The sequence below is a fragment of the Jaculus jaculus genome, chromosome 1 (assembly GCF_020740685.1).
Source record: "Jaculus jaculus isolate mJacJac1 chromosome 1, mJacJac1.mat.Y.cur, whole genome shotgun sequence".
NCBI classification, from domain to species: domain Eukaryota; kingdom Metazoa; phylum Chordata; class Mammalia; order Rodentia; family Dipodidae; genus Jaculus; species Jaculus jaculus.
In genome coordinates this window covers 261,757,999-261,785,441 of record NC_059102.1, presented here as the reverse complement: position 1 = coordinate 261,785,441, position 27,443 = coordinate 261,757,999, and the positions used below count along the sequence as shown (strand labels likewise).

Sequence of the window (27,443 nt, the reverse complement as noted above, 5' to 3'; positions counted from 1 at the left end):
TGCTACTTAAAAAAAATAAATAAAGGCAAAAAGCAAAACATAAGAAAATGAAGAAGGACAGGGGTGCAGATGGAGGAGGAGGAACAGTGGCTGGCAACGCAGTTCCATAGTGGAGTTCAGCCTAGCATGTAAAAGGCCCTGGAGTCGGTCCCTATCACTGAAGAGGAGAAACAAGGAAGAGGAAGAGGGAGTTGTTATGGTTGGAAAATGACTTGAACTACCCATTGTAAAGCCTCACTAATCAAGAATATTGGTCTGGACACAAAGATGCATAACATAGATAAATGGAAAAGAATGAGTCCAGGAATAAACCCATACATATGTGATCAGTTGGTTGGTTTTTGCTTGGGGGAGGGGAGTTGGTTTTGTTTTCTTGAGGTAGGATCTCACCCTAGCCCAGGTTGACCTGGAACTCACTCTGTAGTCCTAGGCTAGCCTTGAATTCACAGTGACTCTCCTACCTCAGCCTCCTCAGGGTTGAGATCAAAAGCATGAGCCACCACTCCTGGCTATCAGTTGTTTTTTTTTTTTAATTTTAATTTTTTTAAAAATTTTTATTAGCATCTTCCACGATTATAAAAAAATATCCCATGGTAATTCCCTCCCTCCCCCCTCCCACACTTTCCCCTTTGAAATTATCAGTTGTTTTTTTGACCAAGATATAAAGGCGATTTCAATAAATGCTGCTGGAAAAACTGGAGATCCATATGGCAAACAAATCAAACCACTACCATCAAAAAAAGAACCTTTGGGCTGGGAAATGGCTTAGTAGTTAAGCGCTTGTCTGTGAAGCCTAAGGACTGAGGTTCGAGGCTTGATTCCCCAGTACCCATGTAAGCCAGACGCACAAGGTGGTGCATGCATCTGGAGTTTGTTTGCAGAGGCTGGAGGCCCTGATGCGCCCATTCTCTCTCTCTCTCTCTCTCTCTCTCTCTCTCTCTCTCTCTCCCTCTTTCTCTGTCTGTCTGTTTCTCTCAAATAAATAAATAAAAATAAACAAAAAAATTAAAAAAAAAAGAACCTTCACTCAACCATTGCAAAAGTAACTAAAAATGGACCACAGGCTAAGTACAAGAGTTAAACCTACATTTCTTTTTTAAATTTATATTTGTGAGGAAAGAGAAAGAGGCAGACACAGAGAGAATGGGTTTGGGCATGCCGGGGCCTCCTGGCATTGCAAACAAACTCCAGACAAATCCTACATTTTGTGCATCTGGCTTTCTGTGGACATGGACGTTTAAACTTAGGTGGTCAGACTTTGCAAGCAAACGTTTTAACCACTGAACTATCTTTCAACCCTAAACCTCCATTTCTATAGGAAAACATGAGAGAAAAATCTGAGTGACTTTGACCAATGAAAGAAAACTATTAAACACTAAAATGAACTTCATCAAATAAAAGGGTTTGCTCTTCCAAAAACATTACCAAAAAAATGAAGAGCTATAGGGAATTCCCAAGCAGGCTGGGGAGATGGTTTAGTTGGTAAGAGTGCTTGCTGAACAATCATCACAACCCGAGTTCAATCCCTACCACCCATTTAAAAAACTATCTGAAGCCGGGCATGGTGGCTCACGTCTTTAATCCCAGCACTCAGGAGGCAGAGGTAGGAGGATCACCATGAGTTTGAGGCCATCCTGAGACTACATAGTGAATTCCAGGTCAGCCTGGGCTTGAGTGAGACCCTACCTTGAAAGACCAAAAAAAAGCTATCTGAAGCCAGGCGTGGTGGCGTACTTGGGAGGCAGAGGTAGGAGGATCACTGTGAATTGGAGGCCTGAGACTACATACACAGTTGATTCCAGGTCAGCCTGAACCAGAGTGAGACCCTACCTCAAAAACTAAAAAAAAATAAAATAAAAAGCCAAATAAACACAAAGCTAGCTGAAAAAGGCAGAGATAGGAGGATCACTGTGAATTGGAGGCCTGAGACTACACAGCTGATTCCGGTCAGCCTGGACCAGAGTGAGACCCTACCTCAAAAACTAAAAAAAAAAAATAAAAAGCCAAATAAACACAAAGCTAGCTGAAAAAGGCAGAGACAGGAGGATCACTGGATTGCTCTTGTCAGCCAGTCAGACTAAAAGCCAGATTGGAGGCCGGCATGGTGGTGCTGCCTTTAATCCCAGCACTCAGGAGGCAGAGGTAGGAGGATCGCTATGAGTTCAAGGCTACCCTGAGACTACACAGTGAATTCCAGGTCAGTCTGGGCTAGAGTGAGACCCTACCTCAAAAAAACAAAACAAAAAAAAATAATTCAAAAAATAGGGGGCTAGAGAGATGCCTTAGCAGTTATGGCATTTGCCTGTGAAGCCTAAGGACCCAGGTTCGACTCTCCAGGTCCCATGTAAGCCAGACGCACAATGTGACACAAGCGTGCAAGGTTAAACATACACACAAGGTGGCACACATATCTGGAGTTTGATTGCGGTAGCTGGAGGCCTTGGCAAACCAATTCTCTCTCTCTCTTTCACACCGCTCCCTCTCATTGAAAAGGCAATTCCAAAAAAAAAAAAAGGATAAAGAAAGAAAGATATTTTTAAAGAGACTTGGTTAAAAAAAAAAAAAAAAAAGGGCCGGGCGTGGTGGTGCACGCCTTTAATCCAGCACTTGGGAGGCAGAGGTAGGAGGACCGCCGTGAGTTCGAGGCCACCCTGAGACTCCATGGTGAATTCCAGGTCAGCCTGGGCTACAGTGAGACCCTACCTTGAAAAACCAAAAAATAAATAAACAAATAAAATAAAAATTTAAAAAAGAGACTTGGTCAGGAGGCTGAGGTACAAGGATTGCCATGAGTTCAATCCTAGCTTTGGCTAGAGTGAGATCTTGCCTCCAAAACAAGCAGGCCTAAGGAGATGGTTCTGTGGTTAAAGGCTTGCTTGCAAGCTTGCTGCCCAAGTTCAATTCCCCAGCACCCAAGTAAGAGCTAGATGCACCATAGTGCGCTCACCTGTAATCCCTGTGGTAAGGAGGTCGCGCCAGAAGAAGCAGAAACTCCCTGGGACCACACCCAGTGGCACAAACAAGGGAGATCCTGTTTCAAGCAAGGTGGAAGGAAAGGAAAAACACCCCAAGGTTGTTCTCAGACCCCTCTATACAAGTGCCAGGGCACAGGCATGTCCACGCAACACACACATGCCACACATGCATAGGAATTATGTACACATACACAATAAAAATAAAATACAATCAAGGGCTGGAGAGATGGCTTAGAGGTTAAGCGCTTGCCTGTGAAGCCTACGGACCCCGGTTCGAGGCTCAATTCCCCAGGATCCACGTTAGCCAGATGCACAAGGGGGCGCATGCTTCTGGAATTCATTTGCAATGGCTGGAGGCCCTGGCGTGCCCATTCTCTTTCTCTCTCTCTGTGTGTCTGTCTCTTTCTCTCTCACTCGCTCTCAAATAAATACAAATGAACAAATAAAATACAATCAAAAGAAACTCCCCAAAGAACTGACAGGAAGCCTTCAACTAGAAACATGTAAAGAACTCTAATAACGCTGAGACGGCAAATGTCACCAAGGAAGACACAAGAAGGTCATTAGGGATGTGCGAAGTGAAGCCACTGTGAGGCACTGTTACACGTGCCCAGCAGAACAGTGGAAACTCAAAGGCTGGCCATTCCCGGTGTCGTCAGGCATGTAGAGGCACTGGTACCTTCATACCCCACTGGGACGGGTCATCCACTTGGGGAAAGAGTAGCAGGTTCCTAACAAGTTAAACACACATCCACTATACAACACATTGATTCTATTCCTGTGTCCCTATCAGGAAGACGGGACAGCATGTGTCTACACAAAGACTTGTACACCAATGTTGCCAACAACATCAGTCCCAAACCGGAAACAACTCAACTGTCCATGAACCTGTGACGACACCATGAACTTACAGGGCAGAAAGCTGACTGCTCAGCAGGAAGAGAAGAAATTACTAACATATGCAATCCAACAAATTAAATGAATCTCAAATAATTATGCTGAGTGGAAGAACCCAAACCCTCCAAAAAAATACATACCGCACGATCCTATTATATAATACTTTTTAAAAATTGCAATGTAATCTATAGTGACAGAAAGCAGACCAGTGCTTGCCTGCGGACAGGGTGGAGGGAAAAATGACAAAAGAGATGAGAAAGCCAGGTGGGATGGCTTTAATCTTAGGACTTGCTACTCTGAGGGAAGAGGATCGCTGTGAATTTGAGGCTACCGCAGCCTACAGAGCCTCAAAAAAAAAAAAAAAAGAAAAGAAAAGTAAAAGAAAAAGAAAAAGAAATACCCAAACAAACAAAAGTAAAAAGAAGCCAGGCATGGTGGCACACACCTTTAATCTCAGCATTTGGCAGGCAGAGATAGGAGGATCACTGTGAGTTTGAGGCCAGCCTGAGACTCCTAGTGAATTCCCGATCAGCCTGGGCCAGAGCAAGACCCTACCTTAAAAAAAAAAAAAAAAAAAAAAAAAGGAAGAACAAACTTTGAGGAGTAATGAACATCATTTTTTGGGCAGAACTGGGAATTGAGCTTAATTAAAGCCCTTATACATGTTAAGCAAGCATTTATTATCACTGAATATATGTGTATCTCTAACTCTTTATTATCTTAATTAGAGCAAAAAGTTTGCAAATTTGGAGATAGCCTGGGCTACATAGTGAGACCATCTCAGAAAAAACGAAAAACGCTGTTTCTCAGTATACATCATTTTACCCCTTAAATATTTATATTATCTTTGTCTTCTATAACCCAGTGAAAGTATCAAAAGAAAAGCCCTCAGCTAATACATTTTATTGAAAACCTCTTCCTTTGCCTAGTGTACCCCTACTGTTTTAGGTGCTAATGGAATAATGGGATGCGGGGGGGGGGGGGAGGGGGACAGGCAGGACTCTGGCTTTTCCTGGTGACTTACTTCCTTGGACAGAAAGACAGCCAATAGTGTTTAAAGCAGAGCTGAGCAGGGACCTCACCAGCCTGTGTAGCAAGTGATCAGGCAGATCCAAATGCAGTGTTTATAAAAATAAAGGATTGTTTGTTTATGACAGGAGAGGAATGTCAAATAGAACCTTGGCGATTCAGCGAAGATTCATCATTATGCCATTAGATTCCTGTATGGTCTAATGAGGTTGGCAGAAAAGTATCACCACCCATCTGCCAAAGATAGAAACAACTAATAACAGAACTCTGAAGCTCAAAGAGATTAAGGGTCTTGGCTGAGATAACGTACCTCAGGGGTCTTTCAACTGCAGACTGGAGCTTCCTCCCAGCCACGGGACCTGTCTCCAGCAAGGCTGACCAGAGACAAGGCTCCTCCAGCACTGGCTGGCTTCCCAAAGACGTGGGGAGCACAGCCCCGCATGTTATGCTTGCCCAGCCCTGGACAGATGCTCCAAGGGCAGCCGGGGACAGCACCCTGGGAGCTCCAGGGATGGGTGCAGGCCATAGCAAATCTAGCGAGGGTGGGAGCGGGATCAACTAGGAAGAACGCTGGGATGTTAGGACCCGGAAGGCTGGTGGGCACAGGGATCCAGAGATCTAATTAGATCACACATTTGATGTGAAGAGGGGGAAAAGGCCAACCAAACACCGCTCCCAGGCGGAAGTCTGGTGGGTGTGGGAGCAGCTGGAAGCTGTTAGGAGTCTCTGTACCCTTCTTCTCCCTCCCTTTCCCATCCCCACCCTCCGTCCGCTCACTCAGGCCGGGCGCAAGAACAGCTGTTGGCTGGGAGCCTCACCTCTCACACTTGTCCCCGAGAAGGGGAGGTCTGAGTGGGAGAGAAACCCACCCTTGGAGGACACAGGGACCCACAATATAAGAGGCAGGCTGATCTCAACAGCCAAGGTTTGTACTAGCTTGAGGTAGCTTAGTGGCTGTTTGTAGTTTTGGCAGTAAGGCGGACAGAACCCAGGGCCCAACACAGGCTGGGCAAGGGGTCTACACTAAGCCACACCCTCACCACTGCTGCAATTGTTTTGAAACAAAAATTAATGGGAAAAAAATTGCTGGAGGTGGTGACACACACCTTTAATCCCAGCCCTCAGGAGGCAGAGGAGTTTGAAGGCAGCCTGGGACTTCCGGGTGAGCTCCAGATTAGCCTGGGCTAGAGTGAGAACCTACCTCGAGGTAGGGCAGGAGAAAAGAGAAAAGGGGTGGAGGCCTGGAGATATGGCTCAGCAGTTAAAGATGCTTGCCTGTAAAGACTAATGGCTGGAGTTCAATTCCCCAAAATCTACACAAAGGCAGACAAAAAGTGGTGCATGTGTCTGGACTGGAGTTCCATTTACAGTGGCAAGAGGTCCTGACACTCTTTCTCTCTGCTTTCAAGTAAATAAAAATATTTGGGGGCTGGAGAGATGGCTTAGAGGTTAAGGCACTTGCCTACAAAGCCTAAGGACTCAGGTGCGATTCCCCAGTATCCATGTAAGCCAGATGCACAAGATAGGGCATGTGTCTGGAGTTTGTTTGCAGTGGCTAGAGGCCCTAGCATGCCTATTGTCTCTCCCTCTCCCTCTCAAATAAATAAATAAATAAATAAAAATTTTAAAACTCATAATGAATGAAACACTAATATTTCCAATAAAGACTCCGCATTTTACTTTTGTCTCAGGCTCCAGTATGATTTGGAGTAGCACTTGATTTTAAAAGGCCAAAGTTTGTTCTTGAAATGTTTGCATCACTTAATTTTTTTAAATATTTATTTAGAGAGAGAGAGAGTAAAGAATGAGTGTACCAGGGCCTCCTGCCACTGCAGACAAATGGCAGACACATGTGCCACCTGTGCCTCTGGATTTATGTGGGTACTGGGGAATTGAACCTGGGACCATCAGACTTTGCAAGCAAAAGTGCCTTTAACTGCTGAGCCATCTCTCCAGCCTCTATTTTGATTTTTTTTTCTAAATATTATATTCAAATATTATTTGATTAGTGAGTTTTGGGACACACACATACACCCTTAAATTTTGTGCTGAAGGAAGCCTCAATCCCCTTTTCTTAGTCAGCCAGCCCAGTTCAGGGGTGAGGCGGGGGGCAGAAGGGAGACAGAAGAGCGGATAAGACCAGAAAGGCCCAGAGCGGCCTGCCAGTCTATGAGCGACAAAGCAAACACTGACACTGCTCCACAGATAACTACGGTAGGAGATGCGACCCTGGAATAGTGTCTAATGACATGATTATGACAACTGGTGAACTTAAATATGGACTGTATATCCGATGAGAAAATTGTATCAATGGTAAGTTTCCAGAATTTGCTAATTGTACTGTGGTTATACAAGAGAATACCCTTGTTTTTAAAAGCAAAAATAAATAAATAAATAATAACCAAAAAAATTAAAGAGATGAAGAGTCACAGCTGCCTGACAGCTGCATTAACCAAACATTCTTGGCAACCCAGCAGCAACACCAGGAGGGACAGTAAGAAGTGCCATGGCAGCAGTCTTGGTCAGGAAACAGGGACTTGGAGGGCTGGCTGGACATTTTCCCAAAATTAACATTGAAAACCTCACAACTGGCCCAGAAAGGAAAAGGAAATAAACACCTCCTGAGTCAGGACACTAGCAAATCCGCCTTCTCCAGGAGCCAGGCGCGGCTGAGCCGCTCCCTCTGGGGATGGGGGGCAGGTAACCAGCCCCAGGCAGTGGAGAGGAAGCGAGAGAACTGGGACGGATGCCCAGGACAGTCCAGTGCCGCTCTCTTCCCGCTGGGGGTCAGTTGTGCAACGTGAAATTCCCTTCCCATGCATCACCCCACGAGCTAATCCTTCCATTTATTTTCAGTGCATCGAATCTACATTAGTCTTGAGAGTTTTTTGGCCCTGGAGTCTGACTGCCCCGGCTCCAACTCCAGCTCAGCCAGTCACTCCCTACAGGACTCAGGGTGAGCTACCTCACCTCTGGGCACTTCATTCCCCCAGCTGTAAGAAGGGGGTTGTCATGGGATTAAGTGAGATTACACCAGTGGGGAACTTGAGACAGTTGCCAGCATTTAATAACAATTCAATGAATATCAGCAACTATTACTATCTGCCTGCATCTGCCTTAACTATTCACCCCTAGGCGACAATGGCCAGATACGGCTACAAAAACGCACTACAAACCCCTCAGCACCTTGTTACATAAAGATAGATGTTTAAGACTTGCTCTGAAAGAAATCAACCATCAAGAGAGTCAGGCGCATGCCCACAGTCCCAGCACTGGGGAGGCAGAATAGAGGGGTCCAGGCCAACTTGCACTATAGTAAGATGGGGGGGGGGGAGTGAGAGGAGAGAGAGGGAGAAAGAAAACCAAATGATTTACTTACTTTTTGAGAGAGAGAGACAGAGAGAGAGAGAGAGAGAGAGAGGAGGGAAAGAAAACTCAGTGTATTCTAAACCCAATTGTATTTAATTCAGTCCCCACCTCACCTCAGACCAGGTCCTCTCTTCTCTGCCCCTGGCAACCAGAATAACCAATACCTAAGACTCTCAAGTGGGAAGGAAGTCTGCCCCTAGCACTCTTTCTATGGAGAGGTGGCCTTTCTCTGTATGATTTATCTCAACTGGAGATTGAAAAACAGGTCATTTCTTTGTGTTTTGGTTTGGCTTGGTTTTTAAAGGTAGGGTCTCATTGCAGCCCAGGCTGACCTGGAACTCACTATGTAGTCTCAGGGTGGCCTTGAACTCACAGCGACCCTCCTACCTCTGCCTCTCGAGTGCGGGCATGACTAGGGCTGGAGAGATGTTTCAGCAAGGCACTTGTCTACGAAACCTAAGGACCCAGGTTTGATTCCCCAGGACCCACATAAGCCAGATGCCCAAGGTGGCACATACATCTGGAGTTTGCTTGCAGTTACTAGAGGCCCTGGCACACCCATTCTCTTTCTATCTGCCTTTCTCTCTCTCAAATAAATGAATAAAATATTTTTAAAAAGAATTGAGTATAAAGCCCCAAGTTCTAGTGCTTTGGCTGCGCCCACCCACTGTACTGTGTGGATATGTTCTTATTCCCCCGGGGCCCACTGGGTCCAAGAAAAGGAATGACATTGTCCTTAAATAAGGACTAAAACAAGGCCACCCAGGCCTGATGCTTTAGGAACTTGGGGGAAATCCTCTCCAAAGGCAAGTGCTCATCTGACTTCCCATCTTAGAAACCAAAGCAAGAGGAAGACAGCAAACCCACGACACGCTCCGCAGGGCGGGGCAGCCCGAGGGCAGTGCGGACAAAGGTCAAGCAGCGGTCAGATGTCGCAGAGATGGCTCTTCTGTAACACAGCTGGGACAGGCAATTTTCTGACCATAAACAGCCATCCCAGAAGCCCAAGCCACACGCACGCATGTGTGAGCATGAAGGCAACTGCTGCAGGGTGAGCTGGGGTGGGGGAAGGGCCAGGTGGAAGAGGGAGAAGGTAATGGGGGGGGGGGGGCACCTATGTTTCCTGCACGTGGATACAGAGGCAGATCAGGCTTCACGAGGCCTGAAGCTCATACAATGTGCCAGCATTAAGAAAAAGACTTGAGCCAGGCATGGTGGCACATGCCTTTAATCCCAGCACTCAGGAGGCAGAGATAGGCGGATTGCTGTAAATTCTTGCCGTGAGTTCAAGGCCACCCTGAGAATACAGAGTGAATTCCAGGACAGCCTAGGCTAGAGTGAGACCCTACCTCAACCCCCCCCAAAAAAAAAAGAAGAAAGAAAGAAAGAAAGAAAAAGGCTTGCCTGTGAAGTTTAAGGACCCAAGTTCGAGTCCCCAGTACCCAACATAAACCACAAGATGGTGCATGCATCTAAAGTTCGTTTATAGTGGCTACAGGCCCCAATGCTCTCATTCTCTCTCTCTCAAATAAATAAATAAATTTTTAAAAGGTTACAGCCAGGTATGGTGGTGCATGCCTTTAATTCCAGCGCTCAGAAGGCAGAGGTAGGAGGATTGCAGTGAGTTCGAGGCCATCTGGAGACTACATAGTAGATTCCAGATCAGCCAGGGATAGAGAAAGACCCTACCTCAAAAAAAAAAAAAAAAAAAAAAACTACAAATACAAATTTATGTCTTAGGACATGCTGGTGTTTCTTGTCCCTGCTGAAGCAGTTTCTCGTTCCTCTCACACAGAGGTGGTTTTAGTTCGTCTGTTTGTTTTTAATGGTAAAGAGAATTGCCACGCCTCGGATTCAGTTCTCTAGCTCTGCTCTGATGGGGTTTGGATTTCTGTCCACTCTCCCTGCTCCTCTCCAATGCGCAACACCAGCCCCAAGCTTCACCGGGTGGAGTCTTTCCCCACTCCACAGCTAAGCTTTGGGCAGCCCCACCTTCCCCAAAGGGCACTGCAAATCCCTCCAAGCTTCCAGAAAAGATGAAACCACAGCTCCCTCCACCCTCCACCCCCCACACACTGCCTAGCCCTTTGCATTCCAGCCCTGCGCCCAGAGCTTGACCTCCTCTGTGGCTGCTGGTAGACGTGTTCTGTGTTACAGAGACGGCCCGGCTCCCCGGCCCTTCCCAGCCGCCTCTGCTCCTCTGCTCAGTCACAGCCCCCGCCACAGACACACACAGGAGTCAGGCAAGATGGGAGGGAAGGGTCCCATTCTACAGCACCCTCCCACACAGCCTGGGGGGTGAAGAGCCAAGAGGGCCGGCCTCCACCCACTTATCCCCTCTGGCCCAGGACTTCTGCTCCAATGTGCACACATGATGGATGGAAGTGAGAGGTGGGTGGGTGGGGGGTCTGGAGGAGAGGAGAGCGCCCAGAAAGCTTCTCCAATGTGCTCCCAGGACAGTGGGATCAGGCATAAGTACCCAACTCTTACCACCCTTCAAGAAGCCCCTCCCTCCCAGCCAAAAGAGAAAAGTAGTAAAAATTCAGAGACAGGGTAGAGACGCAGACAGATTCATGGCATTGGAGAGATTGCTCAATGGTTAAGGCACTTGCTGGCAAAGCCTAATGGCCCAGGTTCAATTCTCCAACACCACATAGAGCCAGAGGTACAAAGTGGTGCATGCAGCTGGAGTCTGTTTGCAGTAGCTGGAGTCCCTGGCGTGCCTACTCGTTATCTCCCCTTCTCCCTTCCCCTGCTATCTGCTTGTAAATAAATAAATAAATACACACACACACACACACATACATATATATATATACAACCAGATTCACATGGACTAACACATTTACATTTTCCCTAAAAGCCCTTGTGGCTATAACAGCATTTGTCTGAGATGCACCATTTAACCATTAAGCACTGCCTTCTGGTAGCAAAACAAAAGAATGACACATGGCTTGTCCAAATATGAATTGCTTTTCTCTCACTGGGAAAATCTCAGTGAAGACAGACCCTCTGGCCCTTTCAATTTATCTTTCCACTGTGGCTAGGCCTAGAGCTCAGCACACGGCTGGAAAGACCACGGGCTGAGGGCTGACAGGGCCAGGGGCTTTTTCTTGGCCCACCTAGGAACAAAAACGCTCGGTTCCCTCATCAAACAGGGTGAGGAAGAGGGGTGACTGAGAACCAGATCACCAGTACATGTGGGGCTAGGGACAAATTAGTCACTCTGTGCCTCAGCGTCTTCTTCTGCAGTATGAGGGTCACAGATAAATATATGACACGCTTTCAACACTGCTAGTCATGCAGATAATGGTCACCATCATTCACAATCCCACGCCTGAAGAGGACCACATGAAACACAGAACCTGAAATTCAGCCCTTCTACATTGCTAAAAAGGACCCAGGATTATTTATAAGTTTGGGTTGCCAGCCCCTATGGTCTGTCCATTAGTGTAGGGAAGAGAGAAAAGATGTCATCTTGACTGGGACTCTGATGCCATCCTACACCTCATGGCCCCTCTTGACTTATTTAAACCTGCATGCCTTTCTCACAGTCAAAAGTTGGCTGTGGTTTTATGACACTTGTAGTTGGGAAAGAGAAATCTAGAAGTGCTGTCTGCCATCCAGTGCTTAGTCAGAGACTGGCCTCTTCTCTTCTCTCCTCTTCCCTTCCCCTCTCCTCTCCTCTCTTCTTCCTTCCCCTCTTCTCTCTTCCCCTCCTCTCCCCTCCCCTCTCCTCTTCTCTGCTCCCCTTCCTTTCCCTTCCCTTCCCTTCCCTTCCCTTCCCTTCCCTTCCCTCTCTTCTCTTGGGTTTCTTCAGAAGGGCTGTAGCCAATGACAAATGATTCCAAATTCCCAGACGCAAACCCTCATCTTCCCATGCAGAAGAATTCTATAGTCACAGGGTAGATGGATCCTAACCTAAACATGACAGGGATCCCTGTCCTCAAGCTCCAAGAAGGAGTGAGGGACAATGGATGGATTCAGTTATACTATGAAAGATTGGATTTAGCAAGTGATGAGCTTTCCAACTGTGAGGCTTTGAGTCGTTGACCCTCTTGTGTCAGAGAATACAGTTTCGTCAGTGGGCAGGGTAGGAGACAGAATGGCCTTCAAGGTCCAAGTTCCATGTTCTTTCCAGGCAAAAGGAACAGCCATGCTTATAGTCCTTCAGTCACAGTGCCAGGCTACCTGCTAGGCCTTGTTTTCAGTCTGGAAAAACACTTGGCAAGGGAGCAAGGGGCATGCAAACTCTCCAAGCCAAACCCCTTTAGGCTTGGAGTCTAACCGCTTTCTAGAAACTGCCTCTCCACAACATCCACAGTTACCAGGGTAACAGCCATGCTCCTAACACCTGGCCTCACTGTTAGTGACCTAGGGAGACACTTGATTTCAGCTCACCCAAGATGGTCCCCAGGGGTGAGGCTGGGAGAAGAGAGAACACTACTGTCTACATGTCTGCGAGAAGGACGCTCTTCCATCTTCTCCACCCTGGAGGCTGACCACAGAGTCACAACGCTGCCCTGCAGAGAGACAGCAGCGAGCCACCACTCGGAAAACAACTCCTGCCGTGCCTGTGGCAATAGGCTTCCTGGTTCTAGTTGGTTGCTGGGGTCCAGCATTTCTGATGATGCACTCGGAGAAACACTCCAGTCCCCCTATAATTAAATCTCCCTTGAGGGGCTAGAGAGATGGCTCAGTGGTTAAAGGACCTTGCTTACAACGTCTGACTGCCAGGGTTCAATTCCCCAGTACCCACATAAAGCGAGATGTACTAAGTGGCACTTTTTTTTTTTTTGTCTGGAGTTCATTTGCAGTGTCACAGGAGGCTCTGGTGCACCCATACTCACTCTCTCTGTCTCTCTGTTACACATAAGTAAATAATACTAACTTTCCTTCGAGGTGTAAGACAGTCTGAGTAGCTTAGTAACTCGGACCCAGCAGCTACAACTTGCACAGGGCGGGGGGGGGGGGGGAAACTTCTGGCACATCTGGCATTTCGTCTAGACCTCGCACACGTGGCTGATGAGAGGAGGAAATGGAAGGTGATCAGGAGGGAGACAAAAGCACTAGGAATACCGGGAGACCTTAGTTGACCTAAAGTAAAGACGAGGTCATTTGAAAGGACAAGGATGAAGGTGAAGGTCAGAGAAAACAGGTGAGTTGACCTCTATGGGAAAGAGAAGCTCCTGGGTGCTTAAGAGAGGGCAAGAGAAGTAGATGCGACCAGAAAGGTAAGCTAAGAATGTGGCAGGTAGGCACTGCTGCCCATAGGACTTTGAGCTGGCGGCCAGTATTAAGTGGACACAGTTGAAGACATGGTCCCAGAGAACAGCATTATGGAGGAAAAAACAAGCCTTGCATCCTTTCCCAAAGCACGCGGGTGCTCGCTGTCAGGGCCTCACAATCCTTCCAGGCCAACTGGTCCAATCTGCCCCTGTAGTCTGCTTCCCTGCTACCAAGCCCATGTGCTAAGGGTCCCTTTAAGAAGATTCCTCCACCCCATCTGTTCTCTACTTGGCTAGAACAGATGTTCCTCGTTCCTATGGCAACTAACCCACCACCTTTCCAACTGGGTATCTTCCCAGTGAAGGACACAGCCCAGGCTGCCCCCTATAGATCAGCTGCCCCTTAGACTGCTTTGACAGCATCTTTGCCTCACAAGAACACCATGGGCACAGGTGCCCGCATGTTCAGAGTCCAAATCTTGCCTGGCCTGGAGATGATCCAGACATGGCAGCCCCCATCTGACAGCACTGAGAAGGTAGGAGAAACCATTGCCTGAACAACAGAGCGATGTCCACCTTTCCAGTGAAGTGTTGAAAACATAGCATGTCTCCAGCAGATTGAATTAGCACTTCCTCTGACTTGTTTTCACGTTGCTAATGAAGACCAGTGAGGCCTCCTAATTGAATTCGCCTATTTTAAGCTGTACATCACTCGCGTGTTTATCTGGGAATCACGATCCTTGAAGACAGTCCTTCTCTGCAGATGGCCACTGCTCCAAGCAACACTTTGCCAGACAGGGCATGGGCGGGGCAGCAGGAAGCACTGTCCATCGCATCGGTTCTGCCGTGGATGGCGCGTCTCTCACTGCACGTGACTCCATGTGTCCCTGGTTTGCACAGCCCCCACAGAGCCAGTTGGCTTCCTGTGAGTCACAGTATGAGCTGAACTTTAGCTTTTGCCTTCTGAGCTTTTAGCTAACTGCAATCCCTGAAGTTGATGTATAAATAAGAACAAGCTGGAGAGACGACTCAGTAGTTAAAAGTGCCTGCTGTGGGGTTGAAGAGATGGCTCAGTGGTTAAGGCGCTTGCCTGCAAAGCCTAACGACCAGAGTTTGATTCCTCAGTACCCACATATGGCCAGATGTACAAAGTGACACATACATCTTGGAGTCCATTTGCAATGGTTGGAAGCCCTGATACACCCTATCTGTCTCTTATATCTCTCCCTGTTTAAAGTGCCTACTGTGCACTTGGTGATTGGCGTTCAGAGCCTCAGAACCCATGTAAAGCCAAAGCCAGTGGTGAATGCAGGGGTGGAACCTAGTGGCACACACATACGTAATATCAGCGCACCCACAGCAATGCAAAGGGAAGGCAGGTGATTCCCGAAGCTCAGAATTCCCAATATTCTTGTATTCACAGTGCAAACGAGAGAGCCCTTGTCTCAAATAAGGTGAAAGGCGAGGATCAGTATCCCAAGGTTGTCCTCTCGTGTACCACAAGCATCGTGGCATGTGCACACACATGCACCCCCCCCCCAAGAAAAGCCAATAAATAATGTCTACAAGTACCTTCCCAATGTGGGAAGACACCAAATAAGGAATACTCTCTCCACCCCACCTGCAACACTCTTCCACTTATGCGCAAAGAGGTACGATTCCATACCACAGCGAAAACCACCCAGTTCTGCAGGCAGACAGACCTGGGCTGGAATTCAACAACTCAGGTATTTACCAAAAGAATGGTATTATGCAGGGTCCTGGTCCTCTGAGCCCTAGCTTTCTCATCTGTAAAGTGGGAAGATTATAATGGTCCATTTGTAGAAGGCAATACAGAACCACAGTGCTTTCATAGTATTCCAAAATCCACAAACACTTGAAGACAAGGTGTTTTCCCAACTCAATTGGCAGCAAACCTTAACTAGACTTGAACCTATTTGGCAGCAAAACATGACCAGACGTGGCATGAAACTCCCCACAGCCTTTTTTTATTCCACTTCCATGACTGCAGCACCATGAAGATGACAAGAGAGCTGCTCCAGCCCCCGCTGCAGCGTGTATGTAGTTCCCACTGCACTCCACGCTACTGCTGTAAAATCCACAGGCCCTGATAATCTCACAAAATGAGGTGAGGAGCTACGCAGCTACTGCCCTGGCCCCAAGACGGGGATTGCAGGACCGTCATCGGGTTTGTTTTTGTTTTTGTTTTTCTGAGGTAAGGCCTCACTCTAGCCTAGGCTGACCTGGAACTCACTATGTAGTCTCAGGGTGGCCTCGAACTCACAGCAATCCTCCTACCTCTGCCTCCCAAGTGCTGGGATTAAAGGCATGTACCACTGTGCTGCAAACTGGTTTTTTTTGTTCATTTATTCGTTTGTTTTGTTTTTGTTTTTTTGAGGGAGGGTCTCACTATAGCCCAGGCTAACCTAGAACTCACTCTGTAATCCCAAACTGGCCTCAAACTCAGAGCCATCCTCCTTCCTCTGTTCCCCCTCCCCCAGTGCTGGCACTAAAGATGTGCGCTATCACACCCAGCAGTCCTAAAGTTATTTAATCTAAAGACGCTGACATTCATTCCAGCCTTGCCTCAGCACCAGAGGGTCTCCAGGTTCCTAGGACCTACAACTGGCTCTCTGGACTGCAAGTTGGTATGGGACCAGGGAGGGGATTCAAAGATCAGCTCTTTATAAATAGAAAAGCCTGCTGCTTGTCTTCCCTAAGCAAAGCTGGCAGAGGCAAGATGATGCTGTTATTTGGTTTTGAACCTCAGGTATAGACATGCCTGCAGATTCCAAACATGCTTCTCAGCTCCCCACCTCACTGGGTGTCCAGCCCTCTTTCCACCCCACCTTCCCACAGCCTTATCTGCACTGCCTGTACCCTACAGGCATCCCCAGGGGGATAAGTGACCCAACCATGGGAAACACTGGGAGAGGAATCTGAACTTGTGGGGACTTGGACTGAAGGAAGAAAGGATTCTGAGCACTAGGAGGTGATAAAGATGGGATGCTCTGTGGGTGGTGGGTGGGTGGGGGAGCAAACACATCAACATCCAGTGGAACAGGTTTGGTCTGTCTCTCCTGCTGCCATCCTATGGCCCCCCGGCAGGCTGTTAAAGTGAGAAGCCAGCCCTGGTCAGTAACAGTGAGGAGTGCTGAGCAATTCTGTGGCTCGGGTCTCTTGGCTCCAGTCATACATTTTCTGGAGTTATGATGACCACTATGCACTCAACCTTCTTGGAGGCCTAGTCATCCAAGTGAGTTTCCCCATTTTTGGCCTGGATCTACCCAATACCTCCATCCTCCTACCCCAGGCCACTCTCCTGACAGACGTACAACTGTTGGAGAAGAAAACTGCATTCTAACAGAGGCTGTAGGCATGCATCTTAGGTCTTTCTGAAGCCCAGCCTCTGTCATGTGGAGACCTGAGGCCTATGCTTGCTAACAATGGGATAGTAGCAACAGAACTCAGTTTCCTCATTGTAATGATGATGCATCTAAGTTCAGGAAAGAGGAACTAAGTTGTCCAAGACCACAAAGCAAGTTAGAGGCAAATCCGGTCCTGGAACCCAGATGCCATGGCAAAGACTGGAAATTCTTGTTGACCTTGGCATTCAGAGAAAGCCATGCTGAATTGGTCAACCTTTCCTCCTTCCTGGCTTGAAAATCTCATGGGAGGGGCTGGAGCGGTGGCTTAGTGGTTAAGGTGCATGCCTGTGAAGCCTAAGGACACAGGTTCAATTCTTCAGGTCCCACACAAACCAGATGCACATGGTGGCCCATGCATCTGGAGTTCGTTTGCAGTGGCTCGAGGCCCCGGCACACCCATTCTCACCCTCTCTCTCTGTGTGTGTGCCTTTCTCTGTCTCTAGTAAATAAATAAATAAATAAAAATAAATCTTAAAAGAAAATCTCATGGGAAATGCTAGTCTCCAAGATTAGGATGGGCTGCCCTCTCTGACTCTCCATCACAGACTTCTTTACAGCTAGAACAAAACCCTCACCTGCCAAGTTTGGCGGAGCACACCTAGAGCCTCAGCTACCCAGGGGGCTAGGGCAGCACGTTCAAGCACTCAAGCCTACCTGGGCTACATACTGAGTCTGGCTAATTCTATGAGGCCCTGCCTCAAAATAAAAGTAAATTTTGGAGCCCGGAATAGTGTCACACACCTTTAATCACAGCACTTGGGAGGCAGAGGTAGGAGGATCGCCATGAGTTTGAGACCACCCTGAGACGACATAGTGAATTCCAGGTCAGCCTGGGCTAGAGTGAGACCCCCACCTCGAAAAACCAAAAAAAAAAGTCTGGGCTGGAGAGATGGCTTAGTGATTAAGGTGCTTGCCTGCGAAGCCTAAGGACCCATGCTCAACTCTCCAGATCTCAATAAACCAGTCGCGCAAAGGTGACGCAAGCACAAAATCACACCAGCCCACTAGGTGGCACAAGCATCTGGAGTTTGATTGCAACGGCTGAGGCTCTGGCGTGCCAATTCTCTCTGTGTGTCTCTGTCTTTCTCTCACTTGCTCTAAAAAATAAAATTAAATAAATAAATCCGGGTGTGATGGCACATGCCTTTGATCCCAGCACTCAGGAGGCAGATGTAGGAGGATCACTGTGAGTTCGAGGCCACCCTGAGACTAAACAGGGAATTCCAGGTCAGCCTGGGCTAGACTGAGACCCTACCTCAAAAATCAAATTAATTAATTAAAAATAAAAGAAGTACAAATTTTAAAGGGGACTAGCACTATTGCTTAGTGGGTATACTCAGCATGAGGGCATGAGTATGAATCCCCATACCCATGTACAATCCTGGGCACAGTGGCACATGCTTGCAATCCCAGCACTTGGGAGGCAGAGAGGTAGGAGGATCGCTGGGAGTTCAAGGCATCCTGAGACTTCTAAGTTCCATGTCAGCCTGGGCAAGTGTGAAACCTTACCTTAGAAAATCAAAAAAAAAAAAATTATTTAAGTTAATTTAATTAAAAAAAAACAGAAGCAGAACATGAGCATCTGTGGGTAACCCAGGGCACCTAAGACAAGGTGGAGGATGGAGATAAGAATCCCTCGGAAGCCTGTGGGCATGTAGGCTGGTGAATATAGCAGTAAACAATGAGACTTTGCCTCAAACAAGGTAGAAAGTGAGGACCGATACCTGAGGTTGTCTTGTGACCTCCCCACACAGCACTGTGGCACATGCACACCTGCATTCACACATACACACACTCCAAAAAAGAAGGTGGACAGTGACTGAGTAAGACACGCAACACTTCTTTTAGATTCCACACATATACATGCACACACGTGTACCCACACACATACAGTCAAGCACATCACACAATACATATGCAAAGAAAAAAAAAAAGGATAGAAATGAAAAAGGAGCTGGTGATGTAGCCCTGTGGTAGAGCACTTGCCTAGTATAAGCAAGGCCCTGGCTCAATACCTAGTAAGTAAAGGGCATGGGAGACACATGACAATCCTCATCAAACCTTTGTGGGGCTGGGGAAATGGCATAGCGGTTAAGGAGTTTGCCTGCGAAGCCTAAGAACCCCAGTTTGATTCCCCAGGACCAGATGCAAAGGGGGACATGCATCTGGAGTTCATTTTAGTGGCTAGAGGGCCTGGTGAGCCCATTCTCTCTTTCTGTCTGCCTATTTCTCTCTCTGTGTCTGTCTCTCAAATAAGTAAATAAAATATTTAAAAGAAAAAAAAAAACCTTTGTGGTGAGCTGGCGAGATGGCATAGTGGTTAAGGTCCTTGCCAGCAAAGCCAAAGGGCCCAGGTTCAATTCCCCAGGACCCACGTAAGCCAGATACACAAGGTGGTATATGTGTCTGGAGTTTGTTTGCAGTGGCTAAAGGCCCTGGTGTGCCCATTCTCTCTCTCTCTCTCTCTCTCTCTCTGCCTTTCAAATAAATTAATTAATTTTTTAAAAACTTACTATGCAGATACTCCACAAGTGGCAGGGATTTTAATGTGCAATTCTTGGTTCCTTTTTAATATCATTGCCCCCTCAGCTAGTCTTAACAGGTCCATGGTATCTGCGGTAAGGGCCCAGGTGTAGGCTTTTCCATATCACCATTCCAAAGAGCCATGTGCCTATGCGGCCTGGCCCCATCTGGAAACCTTGTAGAATGGGGTTTGTGCTTCACCTGGGCTTAGTCTCCCAGATCACAGCCAGTGTTCCTCAAATAAGCTAATTCTACTTCCCTCTGCTCCAGAGAAGCTTGCGGTTTACCACTGACTTTCCCAACCGAACAGTCTGTCTAATTTAGGAGCCTCAAATGCTTTCCTGGACTAGTAGGACTCTTGTTTCAGAACATAGAAATAGAGTGGAAAAATCAGAATATTCTCTCCTACAAAGATGCTCCTGGGCATGTATTTCAGAAAAGGGCCCAACGCCAGGCATGACGGCTCAGGCCTTTAATCCCAGCACTTGGGAGACAGAGGAAGGAGGATCCCCATGAGTTTGAGGCCAGCATGAGACTACATAGTGAATTCCAGGTCAGCCTGGGCTAGAGTAACACCCTACCTCAAACAAATAAAACAAACTAACAAACAAAAAGAGTATCTAGTTCAATTTCCAGGTTGGTTCCAGGTTGGTTTTTCCCTAAAAGCCTTTGCTCGTACAAGTCTACACACAGTAACCACAGCTCTGAGGCTCCAGCAGCTGGAGATCTATCTGGAGAATCACACATATTTGTTGCAATTCCAGGCTGAATCCTCAGAAGATAGACAATCCCGACAGTCTAATGCCTCCCAGAGCCTCCCAGTTCAGAAACGCTCCAATCTGTAGTCAGGAGAGACCAAGAACAGCCAACACTTCAACACCTGACAATGAGGTCTTTAAACGTCCTTATTGCTTGGCCACCTAGTTACAAAGACATTTCTTGATGTTGAGGAGACAATTTGGTTGATAAAGTACCTGCCATTCAAGCTTGAACACCCAAATTCAGAATCCCAGACCCCATATGAAAGCCAGAAGCTGTGACAGGGTTCCGTAATCCCAGTACACTGGTGACAAGATGGAATTTCCTGGAAGCTCGCAGATCAACTGACCTGGTGAACGCAGTCATGAGCAACAGTGACAGAGAAAAAGAGATTCTGATTCAAAATGAAATGGAAGCTGGGTGTGGGAGCACATGCCTTTCATCGCAACACTTGGGCGGGCTAAGGTAGGAGGATCACCATGAGTTCAGCCTGAGCTACAAATCAGCCTAGGCTAGAGCGAGACTTCACTTTGAGAGAGAGAAGGGAGCTTCTAAAAGGGCCCCAAGACCCCAGATATAAAATATACCCCATGCTGCTCCCAAAATACAATCCACAAATAGCCTGTGTCTTTTCTAAGGATAGAAGATGACTTTCATCATTTCCAAAAGATGACTGGGTGTGGGAATAGGAACTGCAAGGCCCAACTCCATAACCCCTCAGAAAGGAAAGTCACTGACCAGTCACTGAGCACACAGAAAGAGGAAATGAGGGTATGGTCCTTTGATGGTGGCCTATTCTAGAGGTAGGAACCTCTCACAGCTTGGGAATACAGAGCCAGAACTCTGAATTTATCATCTCTGGAGAGCCTCAAGGAAAGAGGACCGGAATCAGATCAGAACTGGAGCTTTCAGAATCTGTCCAAGAGAAGCCTTATCAGATGGTCTGTTTGGAGAAGATCCTGGAGGCAAAATTTTTGGATTTCATGGACCAGTAAAACTTAAAAAACTGAAATTTGAGGAACCAACATAAGGTTGCCAACTTTTTATTTTTGCCAAATAAGGACATTTTAAAAGCTCAACTATCACCATCACTTCACGAAGAGACAGAAAGCTGTAACCTCAGAATATTTTAGCCCATCTCTTACCCCTAAAAGTCCTTTTAAACTGAACACATTTTACTTTCTGGGAGATTCAATACATTCCACTTACTTTTCTCATTTTACCTCAGCCTGGGGAAAATTGTCACCAATCAAAATTGGGGACTCACAGAGCAAATGACTTCTCTATGTCTATTTTAATTTGAGCCTAACAGTTAAGAGAAAGACCCTGAACTTTGGGGTACCTTCTCCAGAGTGGGACACATGTGGAGGTGGAGGAACACCATGCCAGCTCTGCCGAGGGGAAGGCACCATGTGAGCTGCCAAGCACCAAGCTTCTGAGAGTCCCTGGATATTTACTGTACTCTTGACTGTCCAAATAATTCTGGTTGAAGAGAGAGGAGGACAATTTGGCACAAGTCAGGAATTTCCCAGGAGATATAGTAGCTGGGGTAGTGCGGAGAGCAGATCAGCTAGACAGCACTGACTCGGTCCACAGACGCTGGTCAATGAGCATTTGGGAGTCCAGGGCAGACTCCACCCAAGGGAGCAGCCTCTCCACTGGGCCTTCCACAGGTAACCACTTCCTTCTCGCTCCTCCGCCTGAGTGTGAGTGCAGGGTGAACAGGCAGAAACCACACTCACGGAGAACAAAAGGAAATGTAACAGTGGTTGGGAGCTAAGTCTTAAGTCTACTCCGCCCGCCCGCCTGCTTACTAACTGCTGCGCTATCTTTTAGCCTGGTTTCCTTATCTGTATGAGGGAACAGCATCCTTCCTGCCTCCGAGCAGAGCTGCAGACAGCCTATTCAGCTTGCGCATTCAGACTAGGCTCCTCTCCACCTTTGCCTGCCCCGCAGCTGGTGAACCGCTGGTAGGGAGCAGGAATGGAATGGTGTCTGCCACACTGGGCAAGGATGGGGGCGTGGACACAACCGTGTGGTGGGTCTGAGCTGGAAAGCCAACACAACCTAGGGAAAGATAGTTCTTGCTATCTATGAGCCAGAAACACAACAACAGCATCTGCAACAGGCAGGGATGCAGGAAACTCTTTTGGAAATAGACATAAATAAGAAACATTTTCTTTAAATGCCCGTAGTTTCCAAAATAACCATATTATGTAAACTGTTAACTACGTTGTTAACAAATAGCTGTGTGATTCCCCCACCCCACCCCCACTTCAATGGCACTGATTTCTTGTTCCCCAAAGTGTTTTTTTACTGCATTTTCCCCAGCCCACACTGCCCCGGACACATCCGTCTCCCCAAGCTCAGAAGGCAGTAAGTAACCCTGGTGTTCTCACCTGTTCTAGATGACCTCTCCACCAGGAACTAAGATCCCTTGACTGGCTGCAACCTTAGCACATCAGTGTTTGGGCTCCCAAAAGCCCCCTCCTACTCCTTGCCAAACACCTCAGTTCAGCTTTGGGTCCAGCTCTCTCCAAAACTGTCCTCTTCTAATGCATACCTCCTCACCCCAAATCTGCTTTTCAAAAACCTCCTCCAGCCGCTGGCTGAGTCCCGTTCATTCTGGCCCACCCACCATCCCAGCCGGATCACGGTGGATCTGGCCTCACAACACGTGCAGCCCACAGGATCAGCCAGTCACTGCTCAAATAGGTCTTGGCAGTGAGGCCAGGCTGCCGCCTACAAGCGCCTGCACAAGGTGGCTCTCTGATCTCTGCTCCTTGCAGCCGATAACACACAAACACAGGAAAGACAGAGTGGCACAACACAGGCCTTACCCACCACACCAATCACCTCCCCACCCGAATATCTGCATTCAGCCCCACCAGCCCCAAGAACTGGCCTCCCTCCCGCCCAGTTCTGAGGCACTGAAAAGAAAGGGCTCTGATGGTTACCTCTCACAGCTTTGATCCACTAGGCTGCTTCAAACTAACTGTACATGGAGAACATGCTAGAAGCCACACTGGTTACAGTAAGTTGCATCGTAGGTGTGCCAAGTGCCTATCAAACTGAAGTTCAGCCTAGGGGCATGTCACTAGTTCAGATCCACAGTCTAAGCTTCCTCCATGACCCTTGCCCCCAAATGAAGTAATGAGAAATCTCTAACTCCCTGATATAGGATTTTCTTCCTTGCTAGGAGAGAGAGAGGGGATAAATGAAAGAGAGAGAGGTAGAAGAAGAGGTACATCCTCACTATGAATGGACACTCACACCCCAACCGCATCCATTTATTGTGACACAATTCCCCTATGCCCAACATATGCCCCTTTCTCTCTGGCCCTCCCTGAAAGGTTTGTGTAGCCCATCCTTCCTTTCAAAGACCCTCAGAAACTCTGACTTTACCTTTCACGCTGAAAGGTCAGAATCCCACTGAGCGATGCAGACTGCAGACTGGGAAGGAAAGAAGCAAAACTCCCGATCCGATCCGATCCGAGAAAAGAACCCACGGTGGAGGCTGTGGCTCCCACAAAAAGGAGAGAGGGAGAGAGCGCTGCAATCGAGAACCTCTCCAGCCTTCCTGGAAGCCTCTAGCGCCAACTCTCTCCCTCTGCTCTGACACTGACTGAAAACCAAGAGAAAGTCTCCCGATAAAGTGGGCTCTGAAATCTGAAACTGTCGGTTGGCGGGTCCTACATAAGCACTCACACCCCAGCTCCCGGCTGGAGCGGGCTCCTGTGGAACAGACAGCCCCTAGCTGCAGCTGCTCCTGAAAGCCAGCCAGAGCCGAGCATGCAGGCGCAGGGAGGGACCTGCCAGGCCCTGTCCACCACTCTCCCAGCCTGAAATGTCCGCATACTTAAGTGCCACTCAGGGGGTCATGAGCATGAGGGTGATTTTGAGACTCTTCCTCCACGTCAAGGAATAATAATATTCTTTAACGATCCGGTTCCAGGTGACTGAGTCTGACTTATACTAACCCTACCTCCTCCTCCCCTCCTCTTACAATGTCCTACGGATCGCTCTCATTCCCTCATGTCTCCACCCACAACGGAAGCAAGCCAGGTGAGAATAGCAAAAGGCTATAGCAAGTCATGGTGACAAAAGTAGATGCCAGGAAGATGAAATGGCTTGCAAAAGCAGTGGGGAGGCCTTCCAGCCCGAGCTGGCATTCTGGTTTGTGGGCTGGAAAGAGGAGGCTTTAAACCTAGCTACTGTGACAACAGATCTCTTAACCTCTCAGAGCCTCAATATCTGCCTTTGTAAAAAAGGGCAAATAAGATAATAGTTCAATACGGGAATGTGTCTCAGGTACACAGTAGGAACTCAGTAAATACACATCACTCCTCCATCGTGACTCCACATTTTGATTGCCTTACTTCTGACTCAAGAAGAGGAATGTGGGCTGGAGAGATGGCTTAGTGGTTAAGCACTTGCCTGGGAAGCCTAAGGACCCCGGTTCGAGGCTTGATTCCCCAGGACCCACGTTAGCCAGATGCACAAGGGGTGCACGCGTCTGGAGTTCGTCTGCAATGGCTGGAGACCCTGGCGCACCCATTCTCTGTCTCTCTGCCTCTTTCCCTCTCTGTTGCTCTCAAATAAATAAATAAAAATAAACAAAAAAATTTTTTTAAAAAAAGAAGAGGAATGTAAATTGCCCTTAGTATCTGCAGCTCTTCTGAGGACTGGTTTCAGTTTCTTCATCCTTCTCTTTCTGCCAGTCTGCCTTTAGCCTCCAGAGTTTACCCTGCACAGCACTCCCAGTGCAGGGGCTCATTTCTCTTAGGGAAAATGCTGGACGTGCAGGCCGAGGTCAAGGATCCACATGGAGACTGCCCTGCAGCTGTCCCTCACACTTCCAAGCTTGGTCCCCACGAATCCAACTTTCTATCAACCACTTCCGGAACAGCAGCCAGCCTTTCAGTAGTCTAAAGTCAAGGTAAGCTAGACCATCCTCTGAATAACAATATTACAAGGAATGATATGGAATAGCCACCAAGACATAGTTATGGAAGGTAAAATTAATTTAGTATGCTTCCATTTGAGTCAAAAAGAATTTCATTAGGTGGACATGGTGGCGCACACCTTCAATCCCAGTACTTGGGAGGCAGAGGTAGGAGGATCACTGTGAGTTTGAGGCCAGCCTGAGACCACATAGTGAATTGCACATCAGCCTGGGCTAGAGTGAGACCCTACCTTGAAAAACAAAACAAAGAAATAATAATAATAATAATTGTATTATTTGTGTATGTGTGAGGGGAGGGTACTGAGGGTTGAACCCAGGGCGCTTTGCATACTAAGCCCTATGATTGAGTTTCATTTCTAGCATTGGATTAAAAACAGTTTATGACTAGCAATAGAGATATACTTGCCTAGGGCTGAAGTTAACAAACATATTAGGCAAAGGGTTAGATGTTTTTAGCTCTGGGGCCATAAAGTCTCTGTTGGAGCCATTTAACAACCCCCCTCCCCAGCGTCATGTAAGAGCAGACAGAACGGTGAGGAAACCGATGATGAGAAACTGGAGCTGTGTGGCTGTTTCACTGAAACTCCTCTTGTGATTTGAATTTCATATAAACAATAATATTCTTCTTTTGGGGTTTCTTCTAGCTGTTTAAAATATAACAAATACCATTCTTAGCTTATAAGTCATATAAAATTAGGTAGTTGGCTGGATTCATAGTTGGCTGACCCCTGACTTAGAGCGTCTCTGGAAGGACACAGTGAGATTGACTACCTCTAACCAGGGGACCAGGACACAGCACAGCCAGGCAGAAAGGAGACTTCCTTGGCATCTGTTTCTGAGCTACGTGAGCACTACAACTTCTGCATGTTAGGAGCAATTCTTAGAGGGCTGCCTAGGTCTGTTCGCTCACTTCCATAATGCCAAGACTACGTCTGGCAGACAAATGGGTTAATAGCTGTCAGGTCAGCTTTGATGTGCTCCCTTCCCAGCCTCTCATTCCAACAATAGTCAGGTGCAAGACCCAGTTCACCAAAACACCTCAGCCCACTACTGGCCATCTATTAGTCCCTTGAACGCCTACGGTCGTATTTACCACTCAGTGGTCATTCCCACACAGCCTCATACCTTCAGGGGACATTTATCAGCACGTAGCTAATTTCTAGTTTTTAAAATATTTTATCTATTTGAGAAAGAGGGAGAGAAAAAAATTGGCATACCATGGCCTTTAGGCACTGCAAACAAACTCCAGATGCATGCACCACCGTGCACACCTGGCTTATGTGGGTACTGAGGATGGAACCTGGGTCCTTAGACTTCTCAGGCAAGTGCCTTAATGGCTAAGCCATCTGGCCAACCCTGTGTAGCTAATTTCTAAAAAGGACTAAACCTTTTTAAAGACTGGACTTTTTGCAACGCCTTGCCATCCCTCTTGGCTCCTACACCTGGACCTAGTTTCTTTCTGACATTTTCAGTTTTTTTTTAAATTTTATATTATTTATTTGCAAGCAAAGAGAGAGATAGAGAGAAGAAACAGAAAGATAGATAATGGTCGCATTAGGGCCTCTAGCCACTGCAAACAAACTCCAGATGCATGTGCCCCCTTGTGCATCTGGCTTTCATGGGCACTGGGGAATTGAACCTGGATCTTTTGGCTTCGTACGCAAATGCCTTAACTGCTAAGCCATCTCTCCAGCCCCGGACCTAGTTTCTTGAGTGCTCTCTCCCATCTGCTACAGACAGGCATACGGGGTTAAGATCCACTTGGGAGAGGAACTGGTTCTGAAACACAAAGCTGGACAAGCACACAAAAGCCAACTCCTTTGGGATAGATCACCACAAAGAACATTTTAGGGAGAAGGGAACTGCCAGAGTTGAACCAGGATCCAACAAAGTAGAGCTGAGCTTTGGAAGGGGGTGTCAGAGGGCCTCACAGAAAACTTCCTCTAATCCTCGGGTGCCTCACAGGAAGAGAACTCCACCTCTGGGGCATGAGGGGATTTGGGTGATCGCAGAATGAAAGCCTCCCATGTTTGGGGTTGACCTCAGCCTGCTCTCACACCCAAAGCAGGGAGATCTGGGAGATAATCATACACCTGCCACAGGTGTCCTCACAAGTTTGGAAGGCAGCCTGGCCCATTCCCGCAGGGCGAGGTAGGAAAGTGTTCAGACTTCCACCCACTGTCTCTTGTTCTGGACCTAAACAAGAGTAAGATTTCCTACATGCATAACAAAAAGTTAAGGAAAACTGCCAGCTATAATAAGAGCTTTC

The 27,443-nt window shown here is 47.5% G+C and overlaps 1 protein-coding gene across 8 annotated transcripts in view; it reads right to left on the bottom strand.

Moving 5' to 3' along the window:
• Positions 1-27,443, bottom strand: part of Plekha6 (pleckstrin homology domain containing A6) — a 180,927-nt gene that overhangs the window by 72,235 nt on the left and 81,249 nt on the right. The window contains exon 1 of one of the 8 annotated variants that reach the window (XM_045159122.1): positions 23,614-23,745. The exons of the other annotated variants lie outside the window; for them this stretch is intronic. The gene's annotated coding sequence lies outside the window, so the exon portion shown is untranslated. Of the gene's footprint in view, positions 1-23,613; positions 23,746-27,443 lie in introns of those variants that run through there. 8 annotated transcript variants of the gene reach the window in all.